Raw genomic sequence first — 21,658 nt, forward strand, 5'->3', positions numbered from 1 at the left:
CATGTGATTTATCATTGGTCAAACAAGGTCAAAGGACTTTGGATAAAAAATTTCACAATTTTTGGACACTTAAAAATATTTTTAAACAATTAAAAACAAATGAAAAATCAATTAATTCATGAAAAATATTAATAATGATCCAAAAAATAATTTTAATTCATAATATGAAAGAGAAAAGTATTTGAAAATTTCTGGTGAAAGTCCCATATTTTTTGGATCAATATTGAATTTAATATGAATTATTGAAAAAATGAAATAAAAAGGAAAATCAGAAATTGCAAAAGTACGTGGACCATCAGATCTCCCTCATTAATTGAGGTGGCAGATCTGATGATCCACATCGCGCGTTCCACCAATGCATGACTCCACTGCGCTGTAAACTTGGTAATCACAATGCACGACTAAGATTAGAACACATGAGTTGGATCACACGGTCTAGACCTTAAACACATCATCACCGGAGCCAAAGCTCCGGTTGTCTTCTCCGGCGAGCTTCGTCGGACTGGTCATCATCAACCATCACCAAAATTTCAAACAGGGACATGATTTTAAAGAGAAAACATCATTGAGCATGAATATCACCTCCATTTCTTCCAATTCAAGCTATATTGAGAGATATGTGGAATTGAAAATTGAGGTCCATGGTCTGAGTTGCTTCGATTCAGCATCAAAACAACTCAAACACCTTGCCTACATTGGTAGGACTTCAGCCAACACAATAATCAAGAGAATTGAGCAAGACACAAGGAGAATCAAAGAGATCAAATTTTCTGCAAAATACCTTCAATGGAGGTCTGAGCTTGCTAGATCTTGATCTGAATCGTGCTTTACTTCACTCCAATTGCTTGCAGAAGAGGAATGAAATGGCTTAGAATCAAAGGACTCATGGAGAATTGAATTCCAAAACAGTGGAGATTCAGGCTCAAATTCAACAGAATTTTCAGGTTTAGCCTCTCAATGTGAAGGGTTTTCTATGGGGAATCAAAGCTTGTGTGGTGTGTGTGTGTTGATTCTGAGCAATTGAGCTTCAATTTATAGAGAATTCAAATGATAATTGCACACTCCTTTCAAGTTTCTAATTTTGGCAAAGTGATGTAAGCAGTTGCATGGGCACGCATAGGCCTATCAAATGATTGTTCAAAAATCCATAATGAAGTTCATATGCATTGGAGGTGAATTGGATTGCAAGGAAATTGAGCATTGTTGTTTGAAGTTTGATCCATGACACATGATACCAGCCTGTTTAAGCCATGCACAGCCTATGCATTTCTCATCCAAAATGCATGAACTTTAGCTGTTTGGAAAGGTCAGATCAAGAGGAACAAGTTTGACGTTGAACACTTTTTCATTTGGAGCTTGGAACTTAGAGATATTTGAGGTGGAAGTTTGGAAACATTTGACATATTGAAAATTTTCTAAGTGTCAAGCCATATGTCTCAATATTCCACCTTGCTTAACTTTTTATGGGAGCTTCAAATGAGTAAAGTGTCTTCATCAAAGTTGTAGATCTCTCAAGGGCCTTAAAAATGGTCACCAAGTTCATGTCATATGGATTTGAAATGATAGAGTTATGCATTTTTGAAGTTTGGCAATCACTTGATCAATGGTATAGGTCAAAAGTGACCTATAATGTAGCCTCATATCACATGTGCAAAGAAGTTGAATTAGCTCTCACTCCAAACATAAAAGATGAAGTAGACACATTGAATTGATTATGAAACTTGGAAATATTTCATCTCATAAAAAATGAGCAAGTTATGGCCTTGGGAAGTTGACTTTCAAATTAGGGTTTAGACAAAATGACTTATAATGTTTCAACATAGAAAATGATTTTACAAGCAAAACTAGCTCTAGATTTCAACATGAAAGTTGTTTATAATGTCATTTAGAATAAGTTTTCTCTTGGAGTAATTTTCATATGGGGAAAATTGTAGGAGATAGGGTCTAGGGAGACCCAGTTTTGATCAGATGAATTCATCTGGCCAACCACCATCAACCAACTTGCTAATTTCCAATTCACTTAACTTTCTTGGCTCATGGTAGATCATATATGCATAAGATGATGAAATTTGATGTGCCCCTTTAGAAATTTGATCAATTGGTGAGATAGCTTGTTGGAGAAGTTACTCAAGATACCGAGTCAAACTAGGGTTTCCAAGGAAAATCACCCTCAAACTCTTGAAGCAAACTTGATCAATATAACATGTAGTAGCAATTTGGACTCATACATGATGCTCACAACCATTCTTGAATCAATTCTTGATGGTGCTCTTTGTTCATGAGGGTCTCAAACCCTAGATGTGATCAATGAATCAAGGAAATCATGTTCTTTACTTACAAAAGAGTTAGACAACTACAAAGACATATTTTTTGTATTTTGGTAAGTGAAAAATGATAAAATACAAGTATGATATAATCACAAAGTGCTTGGTGATCTCTCCCAAAATAAACCCAATGAAGGAGGGGTAAGGAGGATACCAAGGTAGGATCCCAATGCTGATGCTTGTGATGAAATGCATGAGGGACCTTATGGTCAAAATTGGGGTCTTACAGCTGGCCCTATTTAAGGACATTCTACCTGAGGAGGAGAAATTGAGAAACAATATTTGGTCCCTAAGAGATCTATTACCTACTACCTGAGAGACCGAAAGTCCTCAAGAGCATAATGCATTCCATAAGGAAAACTCGCTGGGGAGACAGAGACTCTAGGGGGTAAAAAGGAGTTGTGCATAGGCCAGGCTACGACTTAAAACAATTGGGGGACTCAAGGGAATCCATACAAAATGGAAAGACTCAGTTGGGGAAACAAAAAACATCTGCATGGGATACGAATAAATCAGGATAAAACTGAAGTATTCAACTCATGCAGGGAAAAATGATTTCACTAAGGAAATGCGCACTCGACTCGACTAGGGAAGCGTCGCACTTCAACACAGGAGGAGCAGAAATCTATTACCTACTACCTATTACTGGGTAAGGAGATAATAAAGATTTGACAGAGAGAATATTCGTCATCGGTTAAGATGAACATATCAAGGATGACTCGCTGAGGAAAAGCCAGGACGGAATATTCATTACCGGTTACTGGGTAAGAATAGCCTTGCTGGGGAAAACTGCATAAAATAGCATTTACAACTCCCAGTTACTGGGCAGAAGACCGAAGGGTGAGAGTATCCTACATCAGTTAAGATGAACATATCAAGGATAAACTCGACAGGGAAGAAAATTCATCACTGGTTAAGATGAACATATCAAGGATAGACTTGCTTAGGGATGTAAAGGTGGATACCCGTCATCGGTTAGGATGAACATATCAAGGATATACCAACTGAACGAAAAGGGAATTGCATCTATCGAAAACCGGATAGAAAACCTTCGGAGAGAGAATCCGTCACCGGTTAGGATGAACATATCAAAGATTAAACTCTGCGAGGGGACAAAGTAGGATTTACAACTACCGGTTACTGGGTAGAAGACCATCAAGGAGAAGAAAACCCGTCATCAATTAAGATGAACATATAAAGGATTAACTCTCTGGGGAAGCAAAATAGGGATTACAACTACCTTTTTATTAGGTAAAATACCACGGAAGAGAATATCGGTCACTGGTTAAAGTGAACATATCAAGGATATACTCCTACAGGGAAAAGAAAGATATCCGTCATCTGGTTAAGATGAACATATCAAGGATATGCTTCCGAGGACTCCACTAGGGAGAAAAGAGGTACTTTTTCCGGGTGTTGGGCAAGAAGTAACATATTACAGACTAAGAAGAATATTACCAGTTACTGGGTAATAGACTCTTAGGGGATCAAAGTATCTATCTAGGTAAGAGCTAGAAAGAGTAAGTCAATCAAGACTCAACCCAATGAGGACATAACTCAAGGGGAGTAATTCCATCCAGAAAATTTGCTGGAGAGGAAACTAAAATAAAAATCATCCACGAGGAAACAAACTCAGTGGGGGAAACAGAGAAAGGTTAAAGTCTTTTCTGCTTTGGGGCCGACACTCTACAATTGAAAGAGGACAAATACCAGATTTGGTATGGGGATAGAGTACCGCCATAACAGAGAATGAAAGTCTCAAACTAATCAAATTTTTAGTATATGCAAAATCATGAAATTATATGAATGTATATGTATATGTATATATGGTGATTATGCTGACAAAACGATCACGAAGGATACAAAGGTGTCGCAAAGAATTTGAACCACCGGTACAATCCTCGATCAATTCACAAAAAAATCATGGAGACAAACTGCTGAAGAAAAGAGAGATCAATATCCCAAAAGCTCAAACCCTAGCTGGGGAAGGAGGAGATCTGCTAAGGAGAAAACACATCCAACTGTAGGGACTTTTAGGTCAACAACATAAAATGGGAGACAACCCTACTGGGGAGGAATCAAAAAGCTGCTCAGAAACCAGGAGGAAACTCTAACTGGGAGCAAAGATGCCACAATTGGTGGAGATACCAAGGCGATCTACTGGGGAGAGATCAAACATCCTTTGATGACGATCTACCTGCTGAAGTAATACGAACTCCGCTGGGAAGGCCGAAACTCTGTTGGGGACCAGGACACGCCGTTGGGGATCTGAATCAATCAACTTAGCTGGGGAACAGAAAAGAAATTCCACGGGTGTATCAAACACTCCTCCGGGGAAGTGAATCCGCTAGCTGAGGATAATAGCACTCTATTGAGGACATGAATCAACACTGATGCCTAGAGATACCCGAAGAGTTACTGCTTGGGAAACCTCGGATGCTTCACACTTAAGAACTTGCTTCTTACTGAAATGTTGTTGATATTACTATTACTTGCTTTGGAACAGTTTTTTGCTTTTATATATTTAAGAAAATTTGATTTTGATTTAAAAGTTTTATTTCAAAATGATCATAATAAAAATTTAAAACTTATTGGCTGAAGTAAATAAGAGTAGAAACAATTGGATAAAAGTTCAACTTTATTTAATAGGATAGTAGTCTGTAAATGACAAGACTCCATAGATTTTACAAAGTTGAAAATGGTAATTTATATGGAAAATGGTTACATTGAATACAAATGATCCTTAATCCTTCTACCAAATCTTGATATTCATTATGCTTTTGATCGCTGTTGAAAATGAACTGACGTTAACCCTTGTGCTCAAACAAAGTCTTCAAAAATCACTGAAGATCAGTAGAATGCAGTTACTTGCCATAATCCCTAATTTTTGCATAAGTTGCCCCAAGGTGGGGTACTCAACTTATCGGGAAATTATTTTCTGTTTTTATGTCTCTAATTTTTGCCTGGATCGCCCTTTCGGGTTTTCAATCCACGAGACGCTCATTTTTGCCTAAGCCTCCCTTTCGAGTTTTCAACTTAGCGAGTTGTTCTTTTATTTTTAGACGAAGTATTTCTTGACTGCATCTGCGTTCACAGGACGAGTGAACTCTTCCTCATCCATAGTTGTAAGAATAAAAGTACGGCCTGAAAAGGCTCTCTTGACAACATATGGGCCTTCATAATTGGGAGTCCATTTTCCTCTGGAATCTGGATTAAACGACAAAATCTTCTTGAGCACAAGGTCACCTTCTCTGAACACTCTAGGTTTGACCTTCTTATCAATAACTTTCTTCATCCTATACTGATACAACTGACCATGACACATGGCAGTTAATCTCTTCTCTTCAACCAATTTCAACTGGTCAAACCTGGTCTGACACCATTCAGCTTCAGTCAACTTGGCTTCCATGAGCACACGCAATGAAGGAATCTCAACCTCTACGGGGAGCACTTCTTCCATACCATAAACAAGAAAGAAAGAGGTTGCCCCTGTTGAAGTGAGGACGGATGTACGATACCCATGCAACACAAATAGGAGCATCTCATGCCAATCCTTATACGTAACAACCATCTTCTGGATAATCTTCTTGATGTTCTTGTTCGCAGCTTCAACAACCCCATTCATCTTGGGTCTATAGGGAGAAGAATTATTATATGAAATCTTGAAGTCTTTGAAAAGAGCTTCCACCATATTGTTATTCAAGTTCGATCCATTATCAGTAATGATCTTACTTGGCACACCATAACGACATATAATCTGATTCTTGATAAACCTTACAACAACTTGCTTGGTTACATTTGCGTATGATGCCGCTTCAACCCATTTTGTGAAGTAGTCAATTGCCACCAAAATGAAACGATGTCCATTCGAAGCTTTTGGCTCAATCATCCCAATCATATCAATTCCCCACACGGAGAAGGGCCATGGGGAAGAGATAACATTCAATAGTGTCGGAGGAACATGAATCTTATCAGCATAGATTTGACACTTGTGGCATTTCTTCACAAACTTGCAACAGTCAGATTCCATTGTCATCCAATAGTAACCTGCTCGCAACATCTTATTCGCCATTGCATGCCCATTGGAATGAGTACCAAAGGATCCTTCATGCACTTCGGTCATCAATAAGTCTGCTTCATGTCTATCCACGCATCTGAGCAAAACCATGTCGAAGTTTCTCTGGTACAATATATCACCATTCAAGTAGAAATTACCAGCTAATCTTCTCAAAGTCTTCTTATCTTTCAAAGATTCCCCAGGTGGGTAAATCTGACTTTGGAGGAAACATTTGATGTCGTAATACCACAGCTTCTCGTCTTTGATCTCTTCAACAGCAAACACAAGAGTTGGCCTATCAAGACGCATCACAGATAAATTGGGAACTTCATTCCAATACTTTACCACAATCATCGATGTCAATGTTGCAAGAGCGTCTGCCATCCGGTTTTCATCTCGAGGGATATGATGAAACTCAACCTTTGTAAAGAAAGTTGAAATCCTCCTCTCATAATCTCTATATGGTATCAAACCGGGTTGATTTGTCTCCCATTCTCCTTTGATCTGATTCACTACCAAAGTTGAATCACTGAAGACATCCAAATATTTGATTATGAGATTCATGGCCTCTTCAAGCCCCATAATGCAAGGTTCATATTCTTCCATGTTATTTGTACAATTGAAAGTCAATCTAGCTGTAAATGGTAGATGCGTGCCTTGAGGAGTAATAATCACTGCCCCAATGCCATTTCCATATTGGTTAACAGCTCCATCAAATACCATGCCCCAACGGGAACCAGGTTCTCGCCCTTCTTCTAGCAATGGTTCATCATAATCTTTCATTTTCAAGTACAAAATATCTTCATCAGGAAAATCATACTGCACTGACTGGTAATCTTCAATTGGTTGGTGAGCCAAATGGTCAGCCAAGATACTACCTTTGATTGCCTTTTGAGATCGATATTTGGTATCATACTTTGATAACAACATCTGCCAACGGGCAATTCTCCCAGTTAAAGCAGGCTTCTCAAATATATACTTGATTGGATCCATTTTGGATATCAACCAAGTGGTATGATTCAACATATACTGACGCAGACACTTAGCAGCCCAAGCCAATGAGCAACAAGTTTTCTCAAGCATTGAAACCGAGTCTCACAGTCGGTGAACTTCTTACTGAGGTAATAAATTACAAATTCTTTCTTTCTAGTCTCATCTTGCTGACCAAGAACACAACCCATACTATCTTCGAGCACAGTCAAATACATGATCAACGGTCTTCCTTCAACAGGTGGACACAAAATCGGAGGTTCAAGCAAATATTCTTTGATACTATCAAAAGCTTTCTGGCAGTCTTCGGTCCAATCACAAGACTGATATTTCCGAAGAAGCTTGAGTATAGGTGCACAAGTGGCAGTCATGTGGGAAATGAATCTGGAAATATAATTCAAGCGGCCTAGAAAACCTCTGACTTGCTTCTCAGTTTTGGGTGCAGGCATCTCTTGTATTGCTTTGACCTTGGCAGGATCAACTTCAATACCATTCTCACTGACAATAAAGCCCAACAACTTACTAGAACAAACACCAAAAGTACACTTATTGGGATTCAAGAGGAGTTTATACTTCCTCAAACGCTGGAATAGCTTTAACAAATGCTCAACATGTTCCTCTTCATCAATTGATTTAGCAATCATGCCATCAACATATACTTCAATCTCTTTATGCATCATATCATGAAGAAGAGTAGTCATTGCTCTCTGGTAAGTTGCACCAGCATTCTTTAAACCGAAAGGCACCACTCTATAACAGAATGTTTCCCAGGGTGTAATGAATGTGGTCTTCTCCATATCCTCGGGTGCCATCTTAATCTGATTATATCCGGAAAATCCATCCATAAACGAAAAGACTTTGAATTTAGCAGTATTGTCTACCAACATATCAATGTGTGGCAGATGGAAATCATCTTTCGGACTGGCTTTATTCAAATCTCTATAGTCAACACACATGCATACTTTTCCATCTTTCTTAGGCACAAGCACAATATTGGTTACCCATTGCGGATACTCAGCAGTTACAAGGAAACCGACATCAATCTACTTTTGAACTTCCTCTTTGATCTTCACAGCCATATCAGGATGCGTTCTTCTCAACTTCTGCTTGACTGGCGGGCATTCTGGCTTCAACGGAAATCTATGCTCCACAATATCAGAATCCAACCCAGGCATGTCTTGATAGGACCAAGCAAACATATCTGAATACGATCGAAGAAGATCAATCAACCCCTTCTTAGCATCTAGACACAGTCGAGACCCAATCTTAACTTCCTTCACATCATCCTCGGAACCCAAGTTGACTAGCTCAATCTGTTTTTCAAATGGCTAAATAACCTTTTCATCTTGCTCAAGAAGACGAGACAATTCCTCACTTACTTCTTCATCACTTTCATCCTCGGCCTCAAACACAGGAAATTCAAATTTTGGAGAAGGAGAATGATCATTGTATTCAATGGGGTTAGGAACCAACCTGCATACTGATTTGATATTTTGATTTTAGAGAAGTGAATTTGTGACCAAATATTATGCAGATGGACAATTATATTGTTTATTTATGTTTTTTGTGATTACCATTTTCAGAAATAAACAAAAAGTAAAAAAATAAACATCAAAGATGTGGATGAATAAAATTAATTTTATTGATGATCAATTTAAAATGCCCAAACAATGTTCACTTCTCCCTTAGGCATAGGAGAAGGATTTTTAAAATATAAAAAAGCAATTACTTAGATCGATGAAAAATAACAGGAATATCAACAGCAGTCCAATTGTTGCATGTCTGTCCATGTGTCACAAAGTTGGTGCATTCTTCCTCTTCGTTGTCCTCTAGCACAACAACTAAGTGTTGTTCATTCCCATGAATGAACCCTCCGCTACGGAAACTGAGTTGCATCTCTTCTATTCTAACGGTTGACGAGCCCTTATGGAACCCCAAACCAGTTCTTCTCTTGTTGTCGGCGACCTCTACCACACGCCCCCCACTGATCAACAAGACCTTCTTCAACGATCTTCTGTGCATCTTTCATAGAGGACATAGGTGCCCCAACTCTCTTCTCAGCAGCAATAGATAAGGCTTGGAACAGAGTCCCAACCTCATCCTCAGCTTCCACATATGAAAAAGATGACAGATGGCTAACTAACAGTGCTTTCTCACCTCCCACAATCACCAACTTGCCATTCTTGACAAATTTGAGCTTCTGGTGCAGAGTGGAAGTAACAGCTCCTGCTTCATGAATCCATGGCCTTCCCAATAAACAGCTGTAGGCCGGGTGGATATCCATTACTTGAAAAGTAATCTAAAAATCACTTGGACCTATCTTGACTGGAAGGCCCACTTCTCCAATGACAGTCTTGTGCGAGCCATCGAAGGCTTTGAGAATTACTCCACTGTACCTCATGGGAGCTCCTTGATAAGATAACTTTGACAATGTTGATTTTGGAAGCACATTTAGTGACGACCCAGTATCAACTAACACGTTTGACAAAGCATCTTCTTTGCAATTCATCAAAATATGCAAAGCCAGATTGTGATTTCTTCCTTCTTCAGGGAGTTCTTCATCACAAAAACTCAAATTGTTGCATGAAGTGATGTTAGCTACAATGTTATCAAATTGAGCCACATTAACATCTTGCTCCACGTATGCCTCTTTGAGAACTCTCTGGAGTGCTTCTCTGTGCCCTTCAGAATTCAAAAGCAGAGACAACACGAAAATCTTCGAGGGAGTCTGGAGCAACTGCTCAACCACGTTAAATTCACTCCTCTGAATCAGTTAGAGCACCTCATCATCATCGTTGTTGGTTTTCAAATTGCTGGATTCACCAGACTTATCTCTTGAACAACCAACATGATCTACACTAGGCACCTACGGCTTCTTACCAACAATCAAATCTTCCTTACTCTCTGGGACAACTGGCCCAAAAAATCGACCACTGCGGGTCACCTTCGTAACATCTGCAATGCTTACTACTGAACTGGTCGCAGGCAACGGGACCTCTTGACCTTTCTCAATCATCGTAGCATCATATTGATACAGTACAACCTTATCAGATGCATAAGGGATTGGGCCCGCCGACCGTATTACCAATGGAGAAATTGATCTATTGCTGACGTTCTTGCTGCTATCATACTGCATCACCAACCGCTTTGGTTGCTTGAAAATGGGAACAATGACATTAACATCGTCATCTTCATGACGCGATTGATAAATCTGAATCATGCCTTCATCCATCAGGCGTTGGATGTCCCTTTTCACAACAACGCACCCACTTGGGTTCACACTACAAATATCACAACCTTCGTGATCATGTTCACATTCATTCACCATACAGATGTCCTTGTGTATCTGTACCAAGGATCCACGAATGAAACGCACATCAAAAACTTTATATTCACCTGGACAGCCGTCCACCATATTCACTGAAGTATTCCCATGAGCGGGCAAAGGATTAGCTTTCACATTAGGCACGCGGTCTTCAAAAGACACCATGCCACTCTTCATAAGCTTTTGCACCTCATATTTCAGTGGATAACAGTTCTCAATATCGTGCCCAGGTGCACCCTGGTGAAAAGCACAACAAAGTTCAGGTTTATACCACCATGGAAGTGGTTCTGGTATCTGCGGTGAATTCCTCGGTTGGATCAAATTCTTGAGGACTAAAGATGGGTATAGCTCGGCATATGACATAGGAATAGGGTCAAAAGAGACCTTCTTCCTCTCGAAATTCTGTTGCTGGTGATGATTTTTGTTGGAACTATTGTTGTTGTAGGTGTTTGTTCTTTGTTGCGGTTGTTGTTGTTGGCGTTGATTTTGATACTGATGTTGTTGTTGTTGTTGAATTGGTATTGTTGACTGATTAGAAAATACTGGAATAATGGAAGATACTTGATGATGATGAGGTTGACGGGGTGGTAAATTCCTTCTTGCTTGAGGCCTCCTCTGCCTCCCACTACTTATTGCATTTGTTTCATTTTCCTTCCTCTTGCTAAAATTGCTCCCATACTTCTTGCTAGTTGACGCCTCTTCTTTCGAGAATTGTCCTTCACGGAACCCCTCTTCAAGTCTCATCCCCATGTTTACCATTTCAGTAAAATCACCGGGGGCACTGGCGATCATGTGTTCATAATAAAATGAACTCAGGGTTTTAAGAAAGATTTTCGTCATCTCCTTCTCCTCTAAAGGAGGAGTAATCTGGGAAGCCAACTCCCTCCAACGATGGGCGTACTCTTTAAATGTCTCCTTGTCTTTATGAGACATGGACCTCAGTTGGTCCCTATCTGGCGCCATATCCACGTTGTATTTGTACTGCTTCACAAAAGCCCCACCTAGATCATTGAAAGTGCGGATGCTTGCACTATCTAGCCCCATATACCAACGGAGTGCAACACCTGTCAGGCTATCTTGGAAATAGTGAATCAGTAGTTGATCATTATCTATCCGGGTTGACATCTTGCGGGCATACATCACAAGATGACTGAGTGGACACGAGTTTCCCTTATACTTCTCAAAGTCAGGCACTTTGAATTTGACGGGGATTTTCACGTTGGGCACTAAGCACAGTTCAACATCACTCTTCCCAAACAGATATTTTCCTCTCAGCGTTTTTAGTTCCTTGCGCAGCTCAAGGAATTGATCCTTCATCTCATCCATCTTATCATAGACGTACGGGTCCTCAGATGGCTCAGAGTGATAGATGGTGTCTTCTACTCGTGGCAAGGTATGCACAACGGGAGGTGGCACAGACATGACCGGGCTAGATGGCGGCATGGAAGCAAAAGTGGGAGCAAAACCTTCTGGTACAAAATTGGGTGGCATCCCCCAAGGGAATCCAGCAGGCATATTCGAAGCGAAGAGGCTGGTGGTAGCAGGCACTGTAGAGGTAACCACTTCAGAAATGACAGTCCTCGTAGGAGGAGTTGCAGGAATTGGAGAAGCTTGGCTCTGGGCAGCAAGAACTGACTCCATCATGGCAGTCAACCGGGCAACCTCCTCTTTCAAGTCTCGGTTCTCTTCCTCAAGGTGTTCCATGATCTTTGAATGATTGGCTCGAGTGTTGTACTGGCGAGTCAGCTTGGCTAAAGCACAGAAGAACACTGATCAGACACTTGGCAAAAACCTGCTTATGCAAATGATGAATGAAATGCAATGCTTGGTTTTTTTTTGTTTTTTTTTTATTTTTATTTCCAAGTGACTTACTATATCATTTGCAAATACATAAAAATTGAAATGGCAATTGCAATAATTTGATATGACCAAAAAATCTCTTTTCATATATATAAATTGGAAGGATTACACTGAGTACAATTTCAGAAACCAAAAATAAAAGATACAAGAGAAAAGGAGACTAGTCATCATAAGGATCCCTAACAACAATGTCAGAAGATCTGCCTAAAGGCGCTTACTTCCTTTGAATGCGACGAATCTCGGTCTCAAAAGAAGCCTTCATCTGAGTCTTCTCGAGGACAAGTTGGTTAACAATCTTCTTCCAAGCAACGGAAGACTGAGGCATGCTAGAAGATGAAACCTCTGGATCTCTCCGTCTCTTCGTCACTTGGTCTTCAAGTAGCTCAATCAATGCATCTTTGTCTTTAGACTCCAATAGCAACTCTTCATGCTTCTTGCTCAAAGCATGGAAACGCTTTTCCCACATATCTTTCTCTTGCTTCATCTTGACGAGCGCGTCTTCCAACTCCTCTACATCTTGGTTAGGGAGAGTTAATGGCTCAACCACAACCATAAACATAGGTCTTTCATAAGGATAAGGCATCTTCAATTCCATAGCTCTCTTCTTCATCCAATCTTCCAAAGCCACACAATTGCACGAACCAAGCTCGGATCTTCCTTTCCAATGCACATTATGCCAAGCATGCACAATCTTCTGCTTTAAATATTGGGAATCTTTACCCTCTTGATAGAAAAGACCTTCTAACAAAGTGTTATTAGGTTTGTCTTTCAAGGGGAACCCAAGTTAACGACGAGCCAAAGCAGGGTTGTAGTTAATTCCTCCCTGTGTACCAATGAGAGGCACATTAGAGAATTCACCACAACTATCAATAATCTCCAAACTGCTTAATGACGGATCATACCAAACTATATCATCATTAGTGAGAGACATAAGTCTCTGAGACCACCTTAGACATTATTTGTTCTCCACAAAAGCAGGCGTTTGAGGCAAGTGCAAAATAAACCACTTGTACAGGAGAGGAATGCAACAGACAATAGTTCCACCACCCTTAGAATTCCTTAGATGCAAAGAGAAATACATATCATCCAACAAAGTAGGTACAAGATTTCCAATCAAGAAAAGTCTAATGGCATTAACATCAACAAAACCGTCAATGTTAGGGAACAAAGTTAATCCATAGATGAGCAACAAAAAGATAACTTCAAAAGCATCCACACTACTAGCTTGAGCAAAAGTGGTAGCTTCCTTGATGAGGAAAATAGATGGCAATCCAAATAACCCTCCCTTCTTCACCCAATGAGCCTCTATCTCATACTTCTTCAAGTGAAGAGCTTCAACAATAATATTAGATCGGGGAATCTCCTCCAATCCACTAAAAGAAACAGGTATCCCCAAAAAATGAGAATACTCCTCCAAGGTAGGCACAAGCTGAAAATCTGGGAAAGTGAAACAATGGTAGAGAGGATCATAGAACTGCACCAATACACTCAAGAGTCCTTCACCCACATCAGCAGACAAGATGGACAGAAGCTTCCCATGATGTTGTTTGAAGTCCAAGGGATCTAATACAAAAGATGCTAGCTTCCTTAACTCTTTCAAGTTTGGACATCTGAAACTGTGTTTCTTAGTGTTCCTTCGTCCATAATCCATGGTCTGAAAATATTTGCAAATGATACCTTAGTTCCTTGAAATTTCGTGTGATGAATGTTATGATATGCATGAAATGCATGAATGCAACAATCACAAGTAAGGGATCACACACAAGGAAAACAAAGGTCAAGGGATGAATCAAGTCATTGTCAAGATCAATCATCCATTTTGGTGGATTATGGTTTAAACCTTATCAACACCCAAGTTCCATTGATATTGACAAGACTTGATTAGATCAACCAAGAATCAAGGGTTTGTTGCAAGTCACGAGCATGGAGTCTGGGTAAGAACCATCCCAAAGGATTGAACTAAGGATAAAACCTATAGATCATGTTCTAAAAAGTTCCCAGAGTCTTAATTCCATCTATCGGATATTACAGGTTAAGATGACTAACTCATCGACCCATAATATTCTCAAGAGAAACTCGTCTGAGTGTAGTATCGCGTAACAACTGTTATCAAGTCTACACTTGAACAGTTTCCGCACTACGTCCTAAAAAGGCCAAGATGGGTTAGGTGTTCTAAGGTCCTAAATAGGCCAAGATGGGTTGTGCCTACGTACCAACATATAAATGAGGGATCAAAACCTCGTAGTTCGTGCTATAAATTTCAAAATGAGTGTGTTGTTTTTAACAAAATTAAGTTTGAAAGGCACAAAGGCCTGAAAATGGTTTGGATGAGTTAGTTCTTTTTGGCTTTTTTGAAAGTTTAAGTCAAGTATAGTTAAATTTATTTACAAGTTTGATTTAAGAAAATAAGTTTGAAAATGCAATGGCATAAGGCCAAAGTTTATACCTTTTTGAAAGTGGTCAAAGTTTAGAACAAAAGTAGTTCACACAAAGAAGGTTTTAAATATGGAGGGAGAGATTTTGAAATTAAAGAAATGGGAGAATATGAAGAGACTACCCTAGATACAAGAAATTTAAAAGTTTAAAGTTGAAAAGATCTAACCAAATGGGAGCAATCCAATAGACAAGTATGTCAATAGAAAACCAGAATTCCCTCTGACCTTTTAGAATCAAGCAACACACAAATGCACAATTATATCAATCTTGAAGAGCAATGGCATCAAATAAAGATGGCCTCATCCAAGCTTATTCACTTCAATGATCTTCTTTAGAATAACCTATGTAACATAACAACTTAATAATGATCAATGTTGCAGATGAATCTGGAGAGATCTTGAATGATGTATCAGATGAATTCAAACTTAAAAGTTCTTGGTTCTTCAACAAATTGGCATTGGCCAAGTCCATTAGCAAAGGAATGTTGCCTAAGTTCTAAGTCCAATTGGGGAGATCAAAACAACAGTCCACTCAAATGTCTTTTAGGGTTTTTGTTATTATTATGCGCATTAGTGGTCAACGACCAATCAAACAAACAAAGCAACAAAGTATATCACACAATATGGTCCAAGTGGACAAAAATGAAAATTGCATAAACATAAACAACTAGAATGATATGTACAATGACAAATGATAATAAAAATAAATTGCATTAAAAGTAAAAGCTTGAAAGTAAAGGTTAATGGTTAGTAAGTTAATAGTTAGTTTTGTTTTGCTTTTTATTTCAAGAAATTCTTTGAAGAACACTCAACCCACTTGCCACAAGCATGGATCCTTGAACTAAAACATCTTCCAAAGGAAGGAAAGAAGGCCAAGTTTCCACACAATACTATGGAAGAGGGGAGACTTACAATCTCACTAACTAGAATGCTTATGCCTTTGTGTCACAAATTTAGCGCTATGTTAAGCAATCACAATTGGACTTATGTAGAAGTCACAACTATTTGAGGCCGGGCAATAGACTTTTGGTGTTAATGCATGTTGGAGACATAGAATTAAGAACTATGATCATTAAACATACCACACACAAAAATATGCAAAGGTGTGGCCTAATCTCATCCATACTCATGTTAATCTTTCAATCAACTAGCATTAGGAATTAGAGACGTCATTGGCCAATTGAAATGAATGGATGAAGAAGGGGAATTAGATGAAGAGGGAAAGGGATGAATGAGATCACAAATTGGTCAAAGGGGGACTTTTACCAAATTAATATTATTCATTCATTTTGGGAGATGGAATGTACATTCCATCAATCCCCTAAATCCAATAATATTGACTTGACAAAGTCAAGTCAACCTTGACCAAGGCCCAACAACAAAGGAGAAACTCAAATAAGTCAATCCAAATGGCCAACACAATTAAAATGACATTTATTCAATTAAAAGTATTAAAACAATGCATTAAATTCAAATATGTGTTGTCCAAATTCTAAAATCACATCAAAACACCAAATAATTGGCAATGTGATTTATCATAGGTCAAAGGACTTTGGATAAAAAATTTCACAATTTTTGGACACTTAAAAATATTTTTAAATAATTAAAAACAAATAAAAAATCAATTAATTCATGAAAAATATTAATAATGATCCAAAAAATAATTTTAATTCATAATATGAAAGATAAAAATATTTGAATTTTTTTGGTAAAAGTCACATATTTTTTGGATCAATATTGAATTTAATATGAATTATTGAAAAAAAATGAAATAAAAAGGAAAGTCAGAAATTGCAAAAAATACGTGGACCATCAGATCTCCCTCATCAATTGAGGTGGCAGATCTGATGATCCACAACGCATGTTCCACTAATGCACGAGTCCACTGCGCTGTAAACTTGGTAATCACAATGCACGACTAAGATTAGAACACAGGAGTTGGATCACACGGTCTAGACCTTAAACACAACATCACCGGAGCCAGAGCTCCGGTTGTCTTCTCCGGCGAGCTTCGCCGGACTGGTCATCATCAACCATCACCAAAATTTCAAACAGGGACATGATTTTAAAGAGAAAACATCATTGATCACGAATATCACCTCCATTTCTTCCAATTCCAGCTATATCGAGAGATATGTGGAATTGAAAAATGAGGTTCATGATCTGAGTTGCTTCGATTCAGCATCAAAACAACTTAAACACCTTGCCTATATTGATAGGACTTCAGCCAACACAATAATAAAGAGAACTGAGCAAGAAATAAGGAGAATCAAAGAGATCAAATTTTCTACAAAATACCTGCAATGGAGGTCTGAGCTTGCTAGATCTTGATCTAAATCGTGCTTTGCTTCACTCCAATTGCTTGCAGAAGAGGAATGGAATGGCTTAGAATCAAATGACTCCTGGAGAATTGAATTCCAAAACAATGGAGATTCAAGCTCAAATTCAACAGAATTTTTCATGTTTATCCTCTTAATGTGAAGGGTTTTCTATGGGGAATCAAAGCTTGCGCAGTGTGTGTGTTGATTCTGAGCAATTGAGCTTCAATTTATAGAGAATTCAAATGATAATTGCACACTCCTTTCAAGTTTCCAATTTTGGCAAAGTGATGTAAGCAGCTGCATGGGCGCGCATAGGCCCATCAAATGATTGTTCAAAAGTCCATAATTAAGTTCAGATGCATTGGAGGTGAATTGGATTGCAAGGAAATTGAGCATTGTTGTTTGAAGTTTGATCCATGACACATGATACCATCTTGTTTAAGTCATGTGCAGCCTATGCATTTCTCATCCAAAATGCATGAATTTTAGCTCTTTGGAAAGGTGAGATCAAGAGGAACAAGTTTGATGTTGAACACTTTTTCATTTGGAGCTTGGAACTTGGAGATATTTGAGGTGGAAGTTTGGAAAAAGTTTGACATATTGAAAATTTTCTAAGTGTCAAGCCATATGTCTCAATATTCCACCTTGCTTAACTTTTTATGGGAGCTTCAAATGAGAAAAGTGTCTTCATCAAATTTGTAGCTCTCTCAAAGGCCTTAAAAATGGTCACCAAATTAATGTAATTTGGATTTTAAATGATAGATTTATGCATTTTTGAAGTTTGGAAAAATCACTTGATCAATGGTATAGGTCAAAAGTGACCTATAATGTAGCCTCATATCACATGTTCAAATAAGTTGAATTAGCTCTCACTCCAAACATAAACGTTGAAGTAGACACATTGAATTTGATTGTGAGACTTGGAAATATTTCATATCATCCCAAATGAGCAAGTTATGGCCTTGGGAAGTTGACTTTCAAATTAGGGTTTAGACAAAATGACCTATAATGTTTCAACATAGAAAATGATTTTCCAAGAAAAACTAGCTCTAGGTTTCAACATGAAAGTTGTTTATAATGTCATTTAGAATAAGTTTTCTCTTGGAATCATTTTCATATGGTGAAAATTGTAGGAGATAGGGTCTAGGGAGACCCAGTTTTGATGAGATGTATTCATTTGGCCAACCACCATCAACCAACTTGCTAATTTCCAATTCACTTGACTTTCTTGGCTCATGATAGATCATATATGCATAAGATGATGAAATTTGATGTGTCCCTTGAGAAATTTGATCAATTGGTGAGATAGCTTGTTGGAGAAGTTACTCAAGATACCTAGTCAAACTAGGGTTTCCAAGGCAAATCACCCTCAAACTCTTGAAGCAAAGTTGTTCAATATAACATGTAGTAGCAATTGGGACTCATACATGATTCTCATAACCATTCTTGAATCAATTCTTGATGGTGCTCTTTGTTCATGAGGGTCTCAAACCCTAGATGTGATCAATGAATCAAGGAAATCATGTCCCTTACCTACAAAAGAGTTAGACAACTACAAAGACATATTTTTGGTATTTTGTTTAGTGAAAAATGATAAAATACAAGTATGATATAATCACAAAGTGCTTGGTGATCTCTCCCAAAACAAACCCAATGAAGGAGGGGTAAGGAGGATACCAAGGTATGATCCCAATGTTGATGCTTGTGATGAAATGCATGAGGGGTCTTAGGGTCAAAATTGGGGTCTTACAGCCAATAGCTCTCACAAATGGAAAATGAGCAAAATCTTCACACAATATCATGAGGAATAGGAGACTTACAATCTCACTTATAAAAATGTCATTATCTTAGGGGCAAATTTAACGCTATGTTAAGCAATCATAATTGGACTTATGTAGAAGTCATAACTATCTGAGGACAGCCAATAATAATGTTTGTGTTAATACATGCTAGAGAAATTATATGTAAATCATCCTCCAAAAGCTATGCCACACAAGAAAAGAAAATGAAAGGGGATGATCAAGCACTAGGGCTAGGAGGATGGTCCATTACTTCAATCCACATTTAATGACACTTAGGACAAACTTATGCATCAATCCAAAGTACCTTAAATGATTCATGATCACTTAAAAGGTAGATTTGAAATTATGAAAGTTCATCAAGAACCAATCCACACATCATGAACAAGATGGACACAAATCCATCCAATTTATCAAAGAAAAAAGTAAGGGATGAAAAAGAAAAGGGGGAAATAGAGGTCACACCCAAATTGGATCACAAATTTGATCAAGTCATCATCAAAATCAATCATCCATTTTGGTGGATTAGGGTTTTCACCCCATCAATACTCAAGATCCATTGAGTTTGATGAGACTTGAAGTCAAAATCATCATGATCAGAGGCCAACAGTCGTCCATAAGGTCAAACAAATTAAATATGCAATTAACTGAAATAAAAATGCATAAAATGTATTTTAAAATGATTTTTAAAATGGAAATAAAATGGAAAATCCACAAGGTCCTTCAAAACACCAAATAAATGGCCAAGAAAATTATGGAAGATTGGAAATAAAATGAGAAAAATATAATCAAATTTTCAGAATTAAAAAATGCAAGAAAGTATTTTTAAACAAATTAAAACAAATGAGAAAAGAGAAAAATCATGAAAAATAGAAAATTAATGAAATAAAATCTGAAAAAATAAAAATCAGATGAAGAAAAATAAGGGAGAATTTTAGAAATTATTTTGGGATTTTTTGGATAAAAAATGAAATTACTACAAATTTTTAAAGAAAAAGCAATTTAAAATAATAAAAGAAAAAGAATTAAAAAAAAAAAGAATGAACGTTGGATCACGCCTCATTAGAAATACTCCGGTCATCTTCTCCAGTGAGCTCTCACTCGAGCTTCATCATTTGGTAACTTCAAGACACGATACCACCACTATTGTGATCCTCTTTTCATCCTGAATTCAACCTTATGCTTCAAATTCATTTATGTGAACTGAGCAAAGGGAATTTCAAAGAAGTTTCAGAAACAAACAAAATACGAAAAATTAAATTAAATTATGAACACGATCAATCAACACCAGATAAGTTAGGGGAAAACATCAAAGATTGAAGGACTACATTGTGGTAACTTGTTTGAGTTCAAATGATGCTCATAACTACCTTCTCCAAATCGTGATCAGAAGTTGATGAAGCTCGATCTGGTTGGAGAAATTCAGAAGGTCTTAGAGCTCGGGAATTGTTGCAAAAGTTTCAGAGGTTTCCGATGGAGCTAATAGAATCAAGAAAATAGATTGAAACAGGTTGAAACTAAAAACACGATAACTGAATTTTCTGGAAAAACTTCAAGTTGCAGCAAGGGTTGCTTGACTCTCCAAAGCTTGCAAATGAAGGAAACATGTTCCTCTATTTATAGGCAATGTAATTGGATCAAATACGTGTGGAATGATATTGAATTCGTGCAAAACGAATTTGATCCAAGTGTGCGAAAAATGTGACTTGAAACTCCTCAAAACTCAACCAAATGATACGTTTTAAGTGTTAATTAACTTCTTGAGGTTTAATTAAACATGTTTAGGACCAAAAAACTTTTTAATTTGGCTTGGAATTAAGTTTAGTCATGATCAAATTTCGGGCAATGGTGATTTCTTCAGTTTCAAGTTACCATGTTCAACTCAATGGGGCATACTACTCAAGAGGCTTTTTGATCCCATTCTTTTTGCATTGTATTAATATCTTGGACAAGATTATAATGAGCCAATAAAGGTTGAATTTGGATGTTTGAGCACAAATTTATGGTGTGTTGGAGTTGACATAAAATACTAGTTCCATAACTTAGAAAAATTTGAGTGTTTTATGGCTGAAAATTACCTATAATGTCCCAATGAATTCCATGGCCTTCTAGGCATAATTTAACCTTGGCCCTTGAAGAAAACTTGTAGAATGTATAACAAATGGAATTGTTAAAACTAATAATCTCCATATGTTGAAAATTGAAGAAGTTATGATCCTTGAAAGTTGGCAAAAAGTCACTTGAAAATAGGTCAAATTTCACTAAATTCACAAATGACCTATAATGTCTCCAAAGTTTTGATGATCCTAAAAGTATAATTGGCTCTTGTCATGTAATTAGAAATTGTAGAGGATGTTGATAAGAATCATATGCAAAAAGGGTCATTCAAAAATGTTGATAATTGAATGTGTTGTTATCTTTGGAACTTTGACCTCAAAATGTTGACTTTTAGGTCAAACCACTTAGAACAAGCTTGTGCACTTGGACTTTTCTTGCATATTAAAGTACATGGGTGATCATATGAACTCAAGATAAGATGTAATTGAT

Source organism: Lathyrus oleraceus, chromosome 4, assembly GCF_024323335.1.
Source record: "Lathyrus oleraceus cultivar Zhongwan6 chromosome 4, CAAS_Psat_ZW6_1.0, whole genome shotgun sequence".
Classification (NCBI taxonomy): domain Eukaryota; kingdom Viridiplantae; phylum Streptophyta; class Magnoliopsida; order Fabales; family Fabaceae; genus Lathyrus; species Lathyrus oleraceus.